The sequence below is a fragment of the Rattus norvegicus genome, chromosome 18, assembly GCF_036323735.1.
Source record: "Rattus norvegicus strain BN/NHsdMcwi chromosome 18, GRCr8, whole genome shotgun sequence".
NCBI lineage: Eukaryota > Metazoa > Chordata > Mammalia > Rodentia > Muridae > Rattus > Rattus norvegicus.
This window is the reverse complement of record NC_086036.1, coordinates 12754514-12773186: the sequence shown is the minus strand read 5'-3', so window position 1 is coordinate 12773186 and position 18673 is coordinate 12754514. Positions and strand designations below refer to the sequence as shown.

The following is an 18673-nucleotide window of genomic DNA, read 5'->3' as shown; positions in this document are numbered from 1 at the left end:
CAAATACCCTCTAATTGTTAGAGCTGTGAGAGCGTTTGACTAAACAGTAAAGCCGAAGGCAAGGTTTGTTTTGCTTTAATGAAGCACCACCACACACAGTTTTGTCACCACCTATAAGTGTCACAGCAGGGAGGAGATAAAGTCTAGTTTGCAGACTTTTTAGCTCTATGCTGTTGCTGTTACCAAACTCTCAGTAGTTTACAGACAAGGGCAGGAACGGGCCTCTGGCCCTGCTGCAAACAGATACAAGGTTTGGAATCTGGCCTGAATCTGCCACTCCTTCCTCTGACACTGACCTCACGGCCTGTTGTTTCTAGTGGATAAGACCACAGTGACTGGAGTAGGCTGACATTCTTGTTGAGGTAATTTAGTGGTACAGTGTGGAACACCCAGGACAGCCACTGCAATAGTGTCTGTCGGTTAATGCTGTCTTCTTTTAAAGGAGAAATCTGGCATGGAGAGGGGTTGTTTTCAACTGTCAACTACATCCTTATTGAAATTATGTTCCTGGAGTGGGGGAGGGGAGCATACATGGAAAGCTCAACTTGCAGCACCCTTCAGGGGAAGAGAAAGCTTCAATTGTCTCTAGGTTAGAAAACCAGGCTGTCACACACCTGCCTCCAAACAAGGATCTGGGACTGAATCTGCCCCTCTGAGAACCCAGCCTCCTCTGACTTCCTGTGGTGGAACAGTGCCTGCTGCAGGCAGGTTAGAGTCCCTGACCGTACACCATAGGGTGTCCTGGACAAGCATGCTACTCCGAAGGGCCTCCCTCCACCGTCTCTTTGTGCGTGGTCAGAATGAACCCTGGCCTTTCCTATGCAAGCCTCAGCGCTCCACAGCCAGACTGCCAGAGCTCTACACAGAGAGTCGGGATAACATTCTATCTCTGTGGTCAGGGCTCAGTTGAGTGGGTCCTGGAGACCTCGGAGGAGTCAGACAACAGCAGCTAGCAAGGATGGCCTGAAGAGAGGAGGCAGGATTCCTGATGACTCAGTTAATTCATTTTAAAGGTATCCATCAAAGAGATCCTTAAAAAATGTTAAAGCATTAATGGTATCCCAGAGACCATTGCTGCCCACAGAACATTGTGTCTAAATGATGCTACTCACTTGGATGCGTTTGTTCCACTGTTTCTCTTGTTATTTTATTTATAGCTCTGACTTACTCACGGAAATTGCTCAAGGTTGCAGCATACTGAAGATAGCTCTGTTTTGTAGGCTTAGATGAGGACTTTTTTTTTCCCTTGGAGTTTTGGGGTAAGCCATTTTATAGAGGATGAAAATTACAACATAGTGCCATAGAACACTAGGTCGAACTGATGGGGCCTTTCTGTCTGTAATGGCCGTTGATAGCCATTTGGGTCACATACCCTTCACATTCCCCGAGCAAGACACAGAGATCCAGGGTAGAACAAGATAATGTAGGTCTCTGTCGACACAAAGCTCACAGTACGGGCCGAAAGGAAAGAGATGCGGTTACACTGAGATAAAGGCTGTAAGTGCAGAGTTCAAGATGTCGCAAGGGTTTAGAAGTTGGACTAAATAGATGTTGTGTTCAGGTCAGATCTGTTCATGGGACTCACTTGTAAGCTTATATAAGAAAGAGAGTTTCAAACAAGGGAATTAAGATTGGCTGTCACTAAAAACTATGGAAGTGTGCCCCAAAAGCACAGAGCCATCATCAGAATAGAAAGATTGCAGTGGGGTCACTCTGGACTGTGCTGCCAGGATCAAAAACACCTTTGGAAATGTTGCCTTAGAACTGCCCTCTTACTGCTTTACAGAAGGGCTCTGTGTGTGCTGGAATGGTTGTAGGTCATGCAACTAGAAGAGGAGGGTGACAGAACACAGTGTAGGCAACTGGCTGGAAGAACACAAAGATGAGGAAGAACCAAGGGAAGAGAATCAACAAATAAATTATATCTGACAATGCAAAAATGAAGCCTAATGCTTTGTAGGCTATTTTTAAAAAATAGTTCAGACTTTTTAAAGTACAGACTGATTTCTCCATGAGCATAGATACAAAAATATCATATGTACACAACGTCATTGATAGAGCAGAGAGCTTAGATTTAGACAGCAAAAGTAGAAATATTTGGTCTTCAATTCATTATAAAAATGGTTCTCTTAGGAAGTGCATGTCACAACTTTGTAGATTTAAATCCTGCTTCTGCTTATTTATCATTGTGTGAGATGAGCAAAAGCCTTCCAGTTGGCTTGCTAGTGCCATGTTAGAACAACGACAGGTGAGACCCTCATTCAGTTCCTAATAGTTACAGGTTCTCAGTGGTAGGAGGAGGAGATCTTGCCATAATTATGTATTGGAGGACTTTAAACAGGCATTAGTGGGTAGAGGAGAAGAATAATTTGCTGATCAATAAGAAAAAATAGAAAACTTTGTTCCAAGAATCAGAAGTATGTGTTTATTAATTATTTTGTGATTTTAAAAAAAAAATCCTCAAAATCTATAGCAGGAAAGCTTGGATTATTCACCTCTTTTATTCTGGGTATTTTTACTTTGGGGAGTTCTAAGACTGAACAATCATGAGACTTCAGAATGCAAACTGAAGCATAAGTGCGAATGGTCATCAGACACGTCAAAAACCCCCACGTACAATTATAAAAATAGGGGGAAATTGCTAACCTGACCTGTTTCATGGTGATTTGTTTCTTTCTTAAAACAAACCAAAAAGCCAGATGTTCAGCTGCCTGAGATGAAAGCTGTTTCCTTTGAAATCCTGAATGAAACAGCAAGTGCCTCTCCAGAATGGCAAGGTCCCTGCAGAAGGTAACCGTGACCCGATTCTGGCATTTAAATGTGTTTGCAGGAGTGTTGCTCATGGCAACAAAGAGCACGTGCAGACATTAATACCCCCCAAGTAAGGCCTGTGAGATGAGCGGGCGTGGAATTTTCCTGTTCTACTGTACCAGTGTTCTCTAGTTTCAGTGATTACATTGACCCCAATGGTAGTGCTCACCCTGATAGAACTATAACCCTCAAGGTCACATGTTTGCTTCAAAACCCTCCATTTCTGTCATAGGCTATTTCTACCCAGCATTCTTCTGTGTCCTTCTGTGGGCTGCAGTCCAGTTTTCAACTGTCAAGACAATGGAGACCAGTCCTTCCCTCTCCCGGATTTACAAGATCAAATCAGTAATTTTATTTATTATTCCAAAAGGCGAAAGGGACGTAAAGGGCTGAGAATGTGGCTCTGTAGGTCTTGAGTTCAGTTCCTTCTCGAGCACAGGAAGGGGGAGAGAAGGACAGAAATGTCTGCTGTGCCTGGTGGGTTTCGTTCGGCTAGACTGTTAGTAATGAAATGTGAACTGGACTAAGCTGGTGCTTTCGCTGCTTGCTTTTCTATTCTTGACTCCTTGAAGTAAGGTGTCTGAGTGGTTCCATTTCATCAGCGGGAATCCACGACCCAAATAAATAAACAAATAATAAATAAATGGAAATCCACACAAAACAGCTGTCTTACAAGGTATTGGCACAATGTTACTACCCAGAGTTGTGTTTCTGGGTGGCACTATGTTGTTGGGATTTTTAAAGGAATTGCAGACTTGAACAATTGTCCATCGAACTAAATACATTATGCTAAATAGAATACTGTAATTAGACTCGAGGTCTTCATTGTTAATAATGATCACAGGCTTCTGTTAAACTTCTGTGTCAATATCTCAAACCCATTCTTTTTTATCATTGTAAGACAATTTCTCACGTGTAATTTTCTACAACCGAGTCCGTGACACAGTGGTGTCTTAGTGATCACCGCACAGGTGCCACGGTGACCTCTGTCCTCCCTCCTTGCTGTGCTTTCCAGTGTCATTTGCTTTTCTGATTTCTCACAAAACATTCAATCACTGACGAAAGCCAAGTCAGCAAATAGGGGAACGTTGGTTCGTGTGTTTAATCTATGGTGTCTGCAGAGCCCTAGAAACTGGAAAGGGCCCATAACGGGGAGGGGGCAGGACAGAGCCTAGAAAACATGTGGACTGCATGAAGCTGTAGAGGGAAGAATACTGAGGTGAAAGGAAGACCCAGAGGGGGAAGAGGCACCGGTTACTGCTCCGCCTGTGACTTGCCCAGGCTCTCTGTGCACGTGCTCCCTCTCACTCCCTTCCTCTTTCTCCCTCCCCCTCTCTTCTTCACTCCTCTCTCATGATGTCATACCTCCCATTCTATATGGCCATGATGCCCAGTCTTTCAGGGCTGAGGAGATGGCTCGGCAGGTAAGAGCATGTCCTGCTCTTCCCAACTTTGGTTCCCAGTAGCTCATAACTGCCAGTGCCTTCTTCTGGCCTTCATAGACACCCATACATAGAGCATATACTCACAAAGACATACACACATACATAGAAATAAAAGTAAATTAAAAAAACAAACCTCTAATTCTGTCTTTCTTGTAATGTCGAGTAGTCACTGCCATTTGTATGTGATTTCAACATAGGCAATAGGAAGCAAATGTGGACAAAGTACAAAGTCTGGTACTAAATTCCCGTTTTCACTTTGGCCACAGCCTTGTTCTGCTAACAGATGTGTCTGTTTATATCACCAAAATGGTTTATACATTTATCAGTGTTCTTTTGGCTTGGCCAGTATTCATAAATTTAGCCTACTAACATTAGCCAAGTGGACATTTTTTATTAGTAATCCTTTGTTCTAGTTAATCAACTTACTCATAAGGTTTTCAGCTCCTTCCAATGGGTAGTTTTGTTTTCTTGGCTTTGAGAACTCTCCTCCTTTCCCTTCTCCATTCACTACATCACTTTCTGTCCCCATTGAAGTGTTCTCTAGCCTCCTATCAATTCTGGATTGTGACATCACGTTTCCTAGCTGGTGATTACATACATAGGGTTTTTCCCAGGAAGTACTGTAGAAGCCACTTGGCACAGGGGCTATGATTTAGTTCATTAAAGTCTTTTTCCCTTTCTGACGCATCTTGTGTCTTCACTCTTGATCTAAGGGCAAATGTTTTTTACTATTTTCAATATACTTTTCGTGTTGCAACTCAGAAGTCAAAGCCTGTCATCAGAAAAAGCCCTAATCAAATCAAGAAATTTTGTGTGAGTGACTCGAGGACTTGCACTTGGGCTTAGATCAGAGAAATTGGCCATGAGGCTAGAATAATAGAATAGTTGATAATTGCTTACTGCGCAAGCATGGGGACCTGAGTTCAAATCCCCAGCACCCATGTTGAAAGTATGGTGCAGTAGTGCACAACTGAAACCTCTCCACTGGGTGTGCAAAGTCAGGAGGATGCCTGGAGCTCAGTGACCCAATCACAGAGCTCCAGGTTCAGCAAGAGACTCTAAAAGTAAGGTGGAAAGTGAGAGCAAACACGTGACATCCGAGTCCGCCTCCATGTACACACATGTACTGCACATACACACACTAAACAGAATAGCTATCACATCAGTAAATAGGAACCACAAGGCTAGACACCTCTTCTACATGGAGTTGTCACTAAAGGGTACGCTCGTGAAGCACTGTCACAAACAGAAAATGCACAGCCTGCCGTGAGCCCTCAGAAGATATTTGGTGAAAATGAATGTTCCTGGCCAAATTATCATCTGATCAGAGTTTTTTTGTTTTTTTTTTTTTTTTGGCACATTTCTTTCTATAAGAACATTTAAAGATACTAAAGTAACAAGTAGAATAAATGTCAATAATAAAAAATTGTACATCCATGTTGTCGTTGTCTTGTTAAAATATCGACACCTGACCTTTGTGAGAACTAGTGGGGCACAGGCGAGGAAGATAGGTACAACCCACAAGATATGCTTGTATGGATGTCACTGTGAAACATATTAATGTGTACGGTTAGTAGGCATTAACTGTAATAAAAATTCTATTTTCCAGCCCTGTAGATTGGGATATTTATAGATGTATGTGTTGGTCCCTTTGTACTAAAGCCCTGGTTGTCTTGCGGTGTTTAAGTACCTCAGTGTTCTGTTTGTACTGGCTACCTGCATCTTAGCAACTGCAGAAGGGAGTTGCTGAGAACTGCTGTCTCCCATGGCCACAGTCAGAATGGCCCTTCCCCTTCAGACCCAGGAAGGGCCTGGAATGCTCTCTGGTGACATTTCTTCTATTGACATTCTCAATGGTATTTAGAACCAGATGGGTCCAGTCAGAGGTGATGTCTGGCTCCTGTTAGTCCTCCTCCTCCTCTTACCCCACACACCCATTCTATCCTACTTTTAGCTGTGCCTCACCTTTTTATCCTCAACACCTCCCGGGGGCCCCAGTCAGCTTTTCATCCCCTGACCTCCTGAAACTATGTCCCTCTCAGAGGTCACCCTCAGTCCCTCCTTTGATCTGCACCACCCATGAGCCTCCAGGAGACACTAACGGAGAAAAGATTCCCTGTGGACACATGAGGAGTCCATACCCCATTAGACTTAAGCATGGGTTCCCAGTGATCTCTCTCTGCTGGGACTCTGGCTACTCTGCACTGTGCTTCCAATCAGATTTTTTTTGTGCTGATCTTGCAACTTAATCCTCAATTGTAATTCTGTGCTCCTGGGAAAGTGTTAAAGTTTGGAGCAACTGGCTAAGTAGTGAACTATGAGAATACTGTAGTCTGCATGGGTGTCTGCCCACCTCTGATAAGGCTGCGCCTTGCAGCTGCTGACTGCTTTGTTTGTAGTTGGGGGGAGGGGTTGGGGGCGAGGACGTGAGAATTTGAAACTTTAAAAGCACTTTGTAATCATTTTAATTTACGTGTCTCTCCCATTTAAGTTTGGGCATAGTGAATTTTTGTAGAAAGCACTTATTTCACATATTTAATTCCTTACCTCTACATAAGAGCAGCTGTGTACGTTCATGGAGGAAAATAGATTCTTTCCACAGTTTCTTCATGGTGGGGAAACTAGTATTTTAATCCACCTTTTCAGAGAATCTGGTTAAGTCATGAACAGAAAATTTTGATTTTTCACTTTTTTTAATGTTTCTGTCCAAGTAGGGGATGAAGGGAGAGGGAGATGGAGAGATGAGACATGAATTGAGGTGCTAGGATGCCCGCGTTTTCATTGTCCAGAGTGATACTTTGAGTATGTGTAGCAGGACGTTAGGTGCTTAACCCTGTCCTCAAGGCACACTTCTCTTGGTTAAACTTGACTGGATTCTGCGTGCACTAGGCAGCTTGCTTGAGCTGCATGAGACCCCATCATGTGGGCCTTGAAGGTACCCTCAATGCTTTGGGGGGAAATGTATTATTTCTAGGTTACTCAAGAACCGAGAATTCCCCATTGTTCTGCTTACATCAGGAGTTTTACATCAGCCTCTTCCACTGGTAAATTTGACTCAGATTAATGAGTAATAAATCTAAAGATAATCTTTTAAAAGTATTGGAGAGCCAAGAAAGGGAATATATAATTATGACTTAAAAGGACACATGACTAAGGCGCTGGAGCACATTTCGTATGGAATGGAGTCTTGCCTATTTTGATGCAACTGGATAAAAATTGCTTCCCAGTTCAACGTGCATCATTAATTACTTTACTCTTTTAAAACTTGATGTCAGGATCAGAACTGTAACCAGAACACTAAAATTGGTTTAAGGTACACGTTTCCTAGAGAAGTGACTGGGCCCTCCCCCAGCATTTGCCTTCCTTACTAGTACTAAGCATGGCTTCACCATTAAAGGACAGCATGACATCCTTATCAAAAGGGAGAAACTTGTCTAGTAAGTGGAAATTTTGTTAAAGCACCATTCTTTACATTCCTGCTGGGCCATAAAGTTTAATGTGGAGCAGAGATGAGAACCCCAGGCATTTGAATTTCATGTGGATTCTGAGGCCAGAAGGCTGCCATTGGGTTTGTGTCTACAGTCTGGGCTTTGAAGTCTCTACAGCTCTCACCTTCTCATCACATGAAGTAGAAATGAACTTGTTTATCATCCAAGTAAGAACGCTTTAAAACAATTCTCAATCAATAGGAGTTTCACTTGGCCACTTTTTTTTTTAAGAGCTTATAAAAGAACCCAATCTGGGGGTGGTGGTGTTTTTGTTTTGTTTGTTAGATGATTTATTTTTTTCTTGTTTTATTTACATTTCAGCTGTTACACACACACCCCTTCCAGTCCCCCTCCCACAGTTCCTCATTCCACTCAACTTGGCTACTTTTTAAACTGCATCTAAATGCATTTTCCATATAGTCCAGGGAGAAAGGGTGTTTTCTTCAGTTGGAATTCTGTGAGGTAGCTTGGATGTACAATCAGAAATAGAGCGAGTTTAAGTAGAGATCCTTCTAGTTATTTCTATCTAATGTAAGTCTCTTTGGGACAGAATAACATGTTAAAAGACTCTTGCAGATATTTTTAAAGTAGGCTAATGTCAGCCAAACTTTTCAGTCAGTATAATAGTACTTCTGTTATGATTGTGTTCTTAAGTACAATTTTAAGGTCTTACTTTCCTGACTATAAAATAGTCTTGTTGCTTTCATAAGTGGAATCTCTCTCTCTCTCTCTCTCTCTCTCTCTCTCTCTCTCTCTCTCTCTCTCTCTCCTATGTATATGTGTATGTGTGTGTGTGTGTATGTAGAGGAAGAGGGGGAAGAGATTCCAAATGACCCACTCAGGGGTTGCAGGGAGAACAGTTTTAACTTTTTGAATGGTCATCTTTCTTCCTCCTCTCACACCCCCCCCCCACACACACACACACACACTTGCACCATCTGCACATAAAACTGCCCCTTCCAAGCATCTGCTCTTGCCAAGGTGTAAATCAGAAAACCCAGGCTTCTTTCTCTCACTTCAAAAGCCAGCCCCTCCCCCCACTCCACCCCCCCACCCCCCCGTTCTGCTTTGACCCCCTGGAGCCCTGCCAGCCAGCGTTGTCATGATGATGTCAGCTGACCAGGAATGTTCGCATTTCTCACGCTGTGCTCCACATTCTGTGACTTGAGCAAATGTCCTTTTTGAGCTCACTGAAGATCCAGGGTTGAATCAGAAAAACACAGCTTGTTTGCAACCTTCCAAAATCAGGAACCCATTTTTAGAACAACTTGGTGATTTACAAACCCACCTGACACTTTCTGCATTTGTTGATCAAGAAAAGAGTCACCAGGAGTTAATCAGCTATGAAGTCAGTAAGGCTTTATTAGAGAACCGCAGTCGAGCTTTCTAAGTTCAGCAAGTATTTACGGTATGCGTCCACGTTGATAGTAGATTCTCATTGGCTTCAGGCTTTTCATCACGAACAGCAATGCCATATACTTAACGTGGGAAGGTAATTCTGTCACAGGATATCGGCCTCGGTATAGAATCTCACACAGCTTTCAGCATTTCCTCATTGAAAACCACTAGGTACTTATTTCTAGTCAGTTAACACTTTTGACCAGTAAGCCAGAAATATTTTTTAAACCTGGAGTAACTGAAAACTGTCTCTAGCGATGGCTGTTTGGAGGGAGCTGTTGAACTCTGCTGTACCTTGCTCTTCTCAACAGATGCCTCAGACATGTGGTAAGACCCGTGAGGAATTCCGTCCACCCACCATCTGAAATGTGTGTAAACGCAATTTTACAGGCTTTTAGAGAACAAAGCCTTAAGATAAAAACCTGGCCTTTTTCACACCTGTTACATCTGAACTAATTATCCCATATAATTGGAAGCACTATGTGTAATTCTAGTTCTGACGTGACCCCGGTAGAACATAAAATCAGACTGAAATTTTACAGGTAAGTTTTAGGTCTCTGAGTGACCCTGGGTAGTATAAATGTTAACCTGAGCTAAATATTTTAGATTCTGTGAACTGGGTTAGTCCTCAAAATTTTTGTAAATGCCCAATAAATATTGTTTGCTTAAGCTTGTTAATACACTTGTCCTGATTAACCTTTATAATAAAATAGCAGTATATTTAAGTTTTATGTTCTCTCATTTGAATAAGAAAATTATATACTTATAAAGAAGGAAGAAAAGCAAGAATTTTATTTGACTGTTACTTTTTAAATTGGACCTTAGCTGGCGGAGACTCACTTTGGGTATTGCCTACTTTCCAGTTCTCTTAGGACAGGAGGATTATGAATAGCTTTCTTTTAATCATTAAGTTTTGATTCATTTAAAATAATGGAACTTCTTGAGGCAGAAACTAACCCATACACTAAGAGACATAATGTCAGTCAGACAGATCCCTTGTCTTCTGTCCTCTCTTCTCATTGAACAGTGTAATGACTTTTGACAAGATTCCAATTCATAAATTTAAACCATTGCGAATTTAATGTTTAATCCTCCTCTTACTGCTCATGGTAAATCTATCCTTTTTGGTAATTTTTAGAGTGTTCCTTTGTGGCTTTTTATAGAAATTTCAAAACAAGTTGAACTAGGCAAATTAAAGTCTAGTTGAAGACAGAGATTTTTAAAACCCTATTTTAAGAAATAATTGCAGATTCTAGAAACAGTTTCCAAATTAGCAGGGAGGACTCCATCAACATCCCATCTCTGACTGAGATCACCTACCCGCATTGTCTAGAATTCCACTGAAGTGGCCAAAGCTAGAGAGGTGCCGAGATCCAGGAAGCGTCTGGCATCTGGATCCTGCTGCCCTCCTTAACGTGTCTTAGGATCTCTGAGGTTAGCGGGCCACTTAGAGTGCACTCTAGCAGAGCAGCAGGAAACTTAAAATTAGTTACTTGGAGTGAAAGGACAACAGGCACGTTCATGTCTACCTACTGGTGTGCTATTGTACAGACAGCTGTTGTCTCTGTGAAGGCAGCGCACGTGAACCCTGTTGTTCTCTCCCCTCTCCCATTTATTGTGTGTAAAATACACAGATGTTTTCTTAATTGACATGGGTTTGGCACTTGTATCATTGATGTTGATATTGCGAACCTTACCACACTTTGCGAAGGAAGATTAAATTCCTGTTACAGAGCAGTGGCTTCATTGATCTGAGCTGTCCTCTCTCACCCATCTTCAACACACTTCTGTAGATCTCTGTCTTAAAAGACCAGCCCTACCAACCGCTCCCATACCACAGCTTTCCATTTCCAGTATGAGCTCCAGTGAGCTCTGTTCCCAAGCAGCCCACTAGAATCCGTGTTCATGAAGGATGTGACATTGATTCCCTTTGCTGCCAAACATTGCTTTGCCTGACCAGTGATTCTCTTTTTCTTTGTTTTGTCTTGTTACTAAGACATTGATCTTCTATTCCAAAAATTCTTTCTAAAGAATCACTTGCAGGAGTTGGGGATTTAGCTCAGCGGTAGAGTGCTTGCCTAGCGAGCGCAAGGCCCTGGGTTCGGTCCCCAGCTCCGGAAAAAAAAAAGAGAATCACTTGCTCTCCTGCTGTCGTGTGTGTGCAGAACTCTCGTGTGACGTCACAGCGCGCACATGCTTCTGTAAATCGAGGGCTCAGCAGGTTTATGCTCCGTGCCTAGAGAGTCCGTTTTCAAGTAAAAATGCAGTATCAACAAAGCAAAGACTGAAGGTTGAGTTGAACTGGGCGGCTTGCCTCTCCTTTCTTCTCATCCTTGGAGACCCACACTCCCCTTTTGTAGAAAGTTCTTTGCAGGTCGATAGTTTTTAACACTAGACTTGCTTTTTGAGAAATTTTGTTAGGAGTTTTAAAACACATTCTTTAAAATTCCCCTAAATCTAAAATTCCACACCCCTTCATTTTTCAGTGTCTCATTTATCAGGAGTTATAATTTTACTTTTTTAACTTCCAAACCACTAATATATTTTAAGAAATCAGCAGAGCAATGAGCTATTCATTCCCTTCCTACCAGGACAGAAACCAAATCCTTGGGTTGGATTGGAGTTTTACATTTACATGTATCCTGAGACGAAAGAACCATTGGGAATGCTTTTCACGTTATAATTTACCTCTGATAATCTCCATCAGTTTTTAAGGAAAATTTACTTTCTAGTGATGAGGCATTTATTCAGTGTGTAAGGAAATTCCTATTTGAGTGGTCCGTTTGGGTTCATTTGTATTGGTAGAGCTAAACCAGTAAAGGCCAATAATTTCATGTGAAGTTTTACTGAAATGTTTGTGAAATCAGGGTTCGTTTCCAAATATGTCTTCAATTGAGCAGCATGGTGACAAAAATGACATTGCTGTTAGCTTTTGAGAAACCTGGCAGTGTCTGTGGGAACTTGCAGGCTTAAGCTGAAGTCGGAGTTAGCAAAACCAGGCAGAAGTGTAGACTGCATTCTGAAAGGAAGGCGACTCCAGTCGTAGACAACTGAGATGGTTTAGATGCGGCACTGATGACCCCTGCACTGGCCACAGGGCCCTGTCCTACCATTAGCTATCAAAACACAAACCTGGGTCAAGTTGTCCCCAGTGTCGTTTTTATCAACTTGGTGATGTAATTCTCAGCCAGCAATTCATCACCTGCTTTTCATCCTGAGAGTCAAATAAGCGTTTGCGTGTTTGGACAATACTAGCCAGGAACAGGCATTTCCTATGTTGTTGCTAATAGGACCACATTAATCGCACCCCATCATGAGTGTGGCTAGAAGACTCCGGCTTCCACTGTGATCCTGTTTTTCAGTCTGTGTGCAGATGCAGTGGAGTACATTTTCCCTTTTCACTTCTTCTACGTCATCGATTTTATATCCTGTGACATTTTCATTGAATCATTATCTGGTTATGTTTTTTCAAGATGACAGTCTGGCTAAGATTTCAGCAATGGTGGCGTGTGACTGATGGAGAAGACGGGCCATGCTCAGGAGTGATACCGGTTCCTAATATTGACTTCCTAGTCATAGGCATCATCCCTTGTAGTCTTTGGCTAGGTTGTCCCCTGGATCATCCAGAATTCAGTGCCCTCTATGAGGATTTGCTCTGCTGAGACATTGCACTTGCAATGTATGGACTTGCAACTCCATATGTATGTATGTATATACATATATACACATATATATTACACATATATATAGTGAAATATATATGTATATATTTTATATATATAATCAGTATGGGCATATGTTTTATCATTTAGCAGTGTTCTGAGACGCTTTTTAAACCAGAAATCTTTAAGCTTAACATTTTACCCATATGATTTAACTCCACTGGATTATTCAAATAATTAGACACTCACTCTAGATACATAAGATTGCTATACACTCACCATGGTGAGCTGTTGACTTCGCACTATTGGACATAACCATTCATAACTCCTTGTGTAAAATCTATAAAACTCCATAAAACTCTGGATGATCAGGGCATTACCTAGATCTCCACAAGCTCTGGTGACACGCAGGCTCCCAGCAGGTCAGGAGATAATTTTTGCCAAGCCTAAGCGGAAGTGATATCATTGGTCAGCATTAGCCCTCGTTTTGAGAAGTTGCAAATGTGCTCAGTTTTTAGGGGTGAGGCCGGCAAGACCTGGTCTTAACAGGGATGTGAACACTTTGGTCTGAGTATCTGGAGCTAAAGTCATGTCAGATGGACAGCGAGCAGCCCTGGTGTCAAGGCCTGGGGCAGGACAGGGTGGCGAAGCAGCACAGCTCTGGGACTACAGCGCAGGTGATGTGAGTGCCTGCTCAGGTGGGCATGGCCATGTCCTCCGGGTGGATGTGAGCAGGGTGCTTGCAGGCAGCACCAATCAAGGGAACAACCTTGGTCGCCAGCGAGCTGGGGAGGGGACAGGAGAGGCTTGCAGTGGGAGGAACACAGGTTCAGTGGCAGGGACAGAAACTGGGGGTAGCAGGTGCTTGCCGATACCTTGACTGCTGCCCTTGCGCCAGGCCCGCCCAGCACGGGCAGGTTATTGACTCTTACATGCTCACGCTGGCTACTCAGATGGACCAAGACACTGCTCAGAATGATTCTACCATCCCCACACTGTACATGTACACTAGGCAAATGTTAATGTGCGTCACAAACTGATGTGGGACCTATGTTAAGTAAGAAGCACGGGATCTCTTCCTCACTGAACCGTCTGTGTTTCAAAGTACTCTGTGGCTTTTTCAGAAATCACTGTACAGACCGTCAGAAGTGGCGCCTCTCCTCCACCTGTCCTGCCTTTGGCTTGTATCACTTTCTGCTCTCTTAGGGTATTTTCTAGATAGTGTGCCATCACCACCCTGAGCCTCCTGCCTACCTCCCAGTGGCTAGGATTACAGGGTCGTGCACCACAGCACAATTGATAGAGTGCTGAGCATTGAACCCAGAACTTCGTGCATGCCAAGGAAGCACTGTACCAACGGAGCTACGTGCCCAGTCCTAGACAGTGCATCTTGCAAAGTTCTTCATAATTATGTACTACAAAGATAGAAAGTAGAAAAGTAAGCAGTAAGCTTCAGAGCTTGGGTCATGTGATCGGGAGGTATAGACAATGAGGAAGGAAGTTAGGTAGACTGACTCGGAGGTTAGGGAACTCACCGCTAAACCCTGGCACCATGCTCCTGCTGCTTCAAAGCTTGAATAATCACTATCCTGGCCGAGCTCGAGGTATTAGATCTACAGGGAGCAATATATGTCAAATAGTGTAGGGCAGAGGGGACATGTGACAGCAGTACAGCAGCAGGCACGGTTAGCTGCCTACGGCACGGGTTGGTGGCCGCAGTATGACTGACAGTACGTGTCCTCCTTTCCACAGTAATCGAAGCTTTTGTTCACGCAGCACTCGCTCCAAGTGTATATTATTCAATTATTTATTCTTCACTTCAATTAGTGTGTATTAAGAGATTGGGGATCCCAAAGAGACTGCCCCCAGGGAGTCTGCTGCAGAGACAAAGACAATCAGGCCACCAATTCTGCTAGAACAGGGTGTTTGAATCGCATCCTGAGTGCTGAGGAGCCCAGCAAGGATTCCAGCCAAGGCTACGCTTATAGAAGTAAATTACGTTTTAGAGTTGCTCAGAGCACCAGTGCTGTGGATGGGTAGAAAATAGAGCCAGATCATAATTAAGTGAAGTGATGAAGACTGTTTCAGACCAAAACTTAGACAATAGAAATAGAGCAATTGGAACAGCTTCAGGGAGCGTGCAGACTGCAGAGGCAACAGGATCCCGAGTTCGAGCCCAGGAAGTTGAAAGCCACTTTGACTACAAAGTAAGACAAAGATAGGGGCTCAAGGAGAGAGGGCGGGATGGGTTTAGAGTAAAATCTAGTCCTTTCTAGGTCTGTGTTTCCAGTGACTGCTGTGGATTAGTCTGGAAACTACAGACACCACCTACTAAATTCTCTAGGTCACCCTGCCTTCGCCTCATGACCTTTAAGACTGTTTCCAGTCATCCAGTCTGCCAGCTGTGGTATGCGTCTTCTAGCCTGTGTGGTTAGTTAACGAATGTGGTTTGCATTCAACCAAGGAAATTCAGAAGACTGTCTCTAAGAGCCAGCAAAGGTAGACATGCTGTCCAAGTTACAAGTGCCAGACTTGCTGAGTTCTCTGAGCAGTGATTGAACAAACCACCCACTAATTTTAGGCTGGGAGAGCTTAAGCACAGTTGAGTTTTCCATAGTACATAATGTCCTTTCTAGATATTCTATAGCCTTTGGAACAGTCTTCTGTCTCGCCAGCTCTTAGCCATCTTAAAGGCTCATATCCACACTCATTATTATATTAAATGTGGTCAAGAGCTTAGTGTTGACTATTTTAACTTTCTGCACTGGATCATCTGGACCAGCTGCATTTGGTCTTTGACAGGAAACTTTTCGATGGCTTTTTGAGCCCCACTTCTGGTACTTTTTCAAACTTCATAGAACTATGAACAAGCTATCAAATGTATGCATATTTCATAGTGATTGATGTCCCTAGCACAATACCCTCATTCAGTGCATATTTTTCTTGAGTGTAGATGTGCCCATTCATACCTACTACTTTGTAGACCAGCCCTTACTCCTACATTTCTCCATTGGATTTCCATAGCATATCTTCTCAACATGAAGAAGAACTGAGGTATACTGTTTTATAAAATAAATGAAAACAAAACAACAACAACAAAAGCCCCAGCACATTCACCTAGAGACCTTGTCCTGGTGAGTTCTGAGGAGTTATAATTTTTAGTTACTAGCTCTGAGTCTTGGATTTAGCTAGCTACCTTGTATAGAGTTACTAACTATTAATCAATCATAGCCTATGAAATCAATAAAACAGACCTCACTTTACAGATGAAGAAGATATATTTCTGTTCTTGCCCTGGGTGCTGGAGCCCACTTGGCCAAAGCCTATGATTCTGGCAACTTTTATGGTTTGTATCAACTTGACAGCATGTAGAATTACCTGAATAGACAAGCCTCTGGCCAGACCTATGGGGGACTTTCTTGATTACCTTAATGGTTGTAGGAAGACTCATCTTAATTGTGGGCGGGCCATTTCCCATCTGTGGTCCTAGGAGATGACCTCTAGCACACCATTCATGGCACCATACTCCTTGACTGTGTCTGTGGTGTGACCAGCTCCTGCTGTGGTGATTCCCTGATCCATCAGGGTTCGTACTGCCGACTTTGAACCAAAGTAAACCCTTTCTCCTTTAAGTGGCCTTTGTCAGGGCACGTTACCACAGCAACAGGAAGAGTAACCAGGTCCATGGTCCACAAGCATGGTTGGTTCCTACTGCTCAACTCCCAGACTGTCCATGACCCATATTCCGCTGCCAGCCCGTTGCAACACTGTAATGGAAAACGGTGAATTCGATGTGGATTTGACTTTTTCGCACCTGTAACTACTACAAGTCTACTTTAATAATAAAGTAACTACTACAAGTCTACTTTAATAATAAAGTAACTACTACAAGTCTACTTTAATAATAAAGTAACATAAATGCCTGCCTTGTATTTCATAGCAATTGGAATGTTTCACTCAGAACAAAAACACAATTAAACTTAGGCTCAATACATAGTTACAGCACACCATTCTGCAGTCCTTTCATACATGCTATTCATTTCATTTTTAATACTAACATCCCAACAAGCCTTAATTATTTCTCATTTACAGATAAAAAAACAGTGTCTCAGGCTGGGGAGATGACTCAGTCACTAAGAATTGTGCTGCCCGGGGCTGGGGATTTGGCTCAGTGGTAGAGCGCTTACCTAGGAAGCGCAAGGCCCTGGGTTCGGTCCCCAGCTCCGAAAAAAAGAACCAAAAAAAAAAAGAATTGTGCTGCCCAAGCATTAGACCTGAGTTTAAGTGCCCAAAGCCCACATAAATAATCAGGCGTGGCCACACATACATCTGTAACACGGTAGGTGGGAAGAAATAGGAGGGGGTCAGTGGGGCCTGCTGTCAGCTCAGGGTTCAGTAAGAGACTCTGTCTCAAGGAGACAAGGCAGAGAGATAGAAGACATCCATCCTCTCCTGAGCTCAGCACCAGGTAACACATGCACACGTATGAAGCACAACACACACGCACACGTGTGCACATATTCAGAAAGAGCCAGGTACTTGGGGAGGAGCACTCAGCTAATGGAGAGAGCTGGACCTGCACGAAAAGCAGCTAGCCTCCTGTCCATGACTCTGGCAGTACCAGCCTGTCCACTGCCTACAGAACACCCTGCTGCTGATGGGAGAGCTCTGCCTGCCTCTCAAGCCAGCGTCAGCCCAACCCCGCGCTTGTCATTTGCATACTGTACTTGTGAATTTTGGATCACTTAGGCATCAACACAGAAAGCATTTCCTGAGTAGTAGCTGGAATTGTCTAGGGGAAGTCATGCGTCCAAAGAAGGTATTCTATTATGCAGTCATTAGCATCTCGTTTGGGAACCTCTGTTTTTCAGAATTAATTTCACAGAGAGCAGTGGAGTTACTTATTTATCAGGCATTTCTGAGAAATAAATACAAGAGATGGATACATGTAGTTCAAATCAAGACAGTTCATTACATCTGCTTCGGGTATTTAAGGAGCCCGGAAGTAATTGGACATAGTAATTGTGTTGTGCTATCTGAAGGTTTTCCCTGATGCTTGTTTTCGGTTGTGTCTTTCCTGAGCCTGTAATTGCGAAAACATTCTGCCATGGTGATTAGTTCCCAGTTTAAAATTGACTGTTTCATTAAAGGTAACTCCATAATGAGTCCAGTGAGGAGCCCAAGCTGTGTCCTTTAGCAATTGTACTTCTCTCTTCACTGGACCATGTACATACAGAGTGGTGAGAGTCCCAGCCTTCACCCTCAGTCCCGTCTGAATTGTAAGGAGAGAGGAGCTCCATTACACTGCCCTTAAGGCTCCTTCCAGATTTAGCATTCACTGATTCTTTGGGATCTTCACCAAATAGAGGTTCGAAAATTGATTCTGCTTTCACACTGAGAGAGAAGAATGCCCACAATTGAATGAAAGATCAGAAGCTGTGGAGAGGAAACAGTTGTGTTGGGTGAGTTCCTTTATTTGAAATCAGCCTTGGACTACTGGACAGGAAATTAAGTTCTTGCCTGGGTCATTAATCATTGTGCCAATCTGAAGACTGGCAAGGGAGGGAGGTGGCCGTATCTGAGGAGGAAGGAAGGAATGGGCAGAGGGAGCCCTCCTACAGCTCCCGGGACTGAGTGGGCATTCACAGGCAGTGGTAGGATGGTCCAGACACCCACTCTGGGACAGATGTCTGTGATATTTTTGTCCAGCCCTCCTGATAGTTCCCAAGCTTCTCCTACCCAAACCTGTTTCCCACGTTCATGGGATTTTCAGTGAACACTGGCAGAGAGGTGACAGGCCCATGAAGATCAATCACATCCCCTGTTCAACTCCAGAGGTGTCATAAGGAGGAAGACAAGAGGGCGAGGA

The 18673-nt window shown here is 43.2% G+C and overlaps 1 protein-coding gene and 1 long non-coding RNA gene across 5 annotated transcripts in view; one reads left to right on the top strand and one right to left on the bottom strand.

The window, feature by feature from the left end:
- Positions 1-18673, top strand: part of Garem1 (GRB2 associated regulator of MAPK1 subtype 1) — a 165138-nt gene that overhangs the window by 87033 nt on the left and 59432 nt on the right. The window lies entirely within an intron of this gene.
- The window catches only part of LOC120098265 (uncharacterized), a 30024-nt gene extending 11351 nt beyond the window's left edge, over positions 1-18673 (bottom strand). For 2 of the 4 annotated variants that reach the window (XR_010059639.1, XR_005496411.2), the window contains exon 1: positions 4683-4789. This is a non-coding gene — a long non-coding RNA (uncharacterized LOC120098265). The other 2 variants (XR_010059640.1, XR_010059638.1) reach the window with 2 other exon arrangements.